The 1,470-nt window shown below is 34.2% G+C and overlaps 2 long non-coding RNA genes across 2 annotated transcripts; one reads left to right on the top strand and one right to left on the bottom strand.

Moving 5' to 3' along the window:
* Nucleotides 1-102: 102 nt before the first annotated feature.
* On the bottom strand, nucleotides 103-281 carry LOC109589578 (uncharacterized). Its single transcript, XR_002188787.1, has 2 exons — nucleotides 217-281; nucleotides 103-158 (listed from the first exon to the last, which is right to left on the bottom strand). It is a non-coding gene; the product is annotated as an uncharacterized LOC109589578 (long non-coding RNA).
* LOC109589579 (uncharacterized) lies at nucleotides 281-978 on the top strand. Its single transcript, XR_002188788.1, has 2 exons — nucleotides 281-470; nucleotides 649-978. It is a non-coding gene; the product is annotated as an uncharacterized LOC109589579 (long non-coding RNA).
* Nucleotides 979-1,470: the final 492 nt, after the last annotated feature.

Below are 1,470 nucleotides of genomic sequence, written 5' to 3'. Positions count from 1 at the left end.
CTCTGTCATACAACGAGACACATCACCACGATGCTTTATTTCCATGACGTCCAGTGTATTCTTCTTCAGTCCTAGTCTCAGTCCAAACTTATACCATTTTGCTTCTGGGAAGCAACATTTCTCCAATAAACAAAGAACATAATCCAAGTCACCAATATCTACATAAGTGTAGGTCAAAAGTAAAATGGCAGATTTCACATCATCAATCAACCTTACCTAAACAGATTTGATTAGTGGCCATAGTTCCATTAAAAGAAGCTACCCCAAGGCCAGGGCCTTAGACAATGAACAGTTTTACTTTTAGGGTGGGGTCAGAAGAGGCGTGGTCTTGTTACTGTAGTTATAAAAAGGTGGGGCTGGATGTGCAAAACAACCAAGCAGGCAAGCACTGCACAAAATCAATGAATCAAGCCTGATTACAGTATTGATAGAGTCTGACAGGTATCAAAACACTAGAATACACCAAAGAAGTGAGTTTATGTTTGTATGAGCAAGCCATTGTACATTTTTTACATTGCACATTTACATGTAGATCTAGACTATTATAATAAATATATTTTATCATAAATAAATATTTATTATTATCTCTTATTTCTTAAATACATTAATGCATAAATTAATGCTGTTATTTTGCTGTTTACTTTATAGACCTAACCACCTTACTAGTCGAGACTTTTTTTGATTACTGTGTCATGGAAAGTGAGTCCTGAAGTTGGGGAAATTCCAGCAATCCTGGCATCACCACAGGAAATACCGGAGGACACAAAAAATAAACTAGATCTAGATAAATCAAATGGAAGTATTATGAAAGAAAATAAGGATGAAAATGTAGAACATAAAAATGAACCAGTAAAAGATGCCAGCAGTATGAATACTAGCAGTATGAAGGTTCAGAGTGATGATGATACAAAGAGTGAAGAAACACCTACTGACCGAACCACTGACACTGTTTCACAAAGTGATACAAATGACTGCAAAGTAGAGAAACCATGGTGATTTACATGGGGGATTTTGGAGTTAAAAATGCTCCAAAATCACCCTAGATTTTTATTATTTTGTTGATACATATTGATGTCCTTATGCTGTATAAAAAGTTTGAGCTAATTCTGACTTTAATTTTTAAAGTTATGGTCATTAAAAAAAAACTCCAAAATTTTGAAAAATACCCAAGGCTATATAGCCCATGGTTTTTTCAAAAAATGGCTCCAAAATCACCCCAAATTTTTATTACATTTTCTGATACATATTGATGTCCTTATGCTGTGTAGAAAGTTTGAGCTGATTCTGACTTCAATTTTTAAAGTTATGGTCATTTTAAGAAAACGCCAAAATTTTGAAAAATACCCAAGGTTATAGCCCATGGATTTTTCCAAAAAATGGCTCCGAAACCACCCCAAATTTTTATTAAATTTTCTGATGCATATTGATGTCCTTATGCTGTGTAGCAAGTTTGAGCTGATTCTGACTTCA

The sequence above is a fragment of the Amphimedon queenslandica genome, unplaced genomic scaffold, assembly GCF_000090795.2.
Source record: "Amphimedon queenslandica unplaced genomic scaffold, v1.1 AMPQUscaffold_11162, whole genome shotgun sequence".
NCBI classification, from domain to species: Eukaryota; Metazoa; Porifera; class Demospongiae; order Haplosclerida; family Niphatidae; genus Amphimedon; species Amphimedon queenslandica.
Note: the sequence above shows the minus strand (reverse complement) of the source record. Positions and strands in the feature narration are given on the sequence as shown.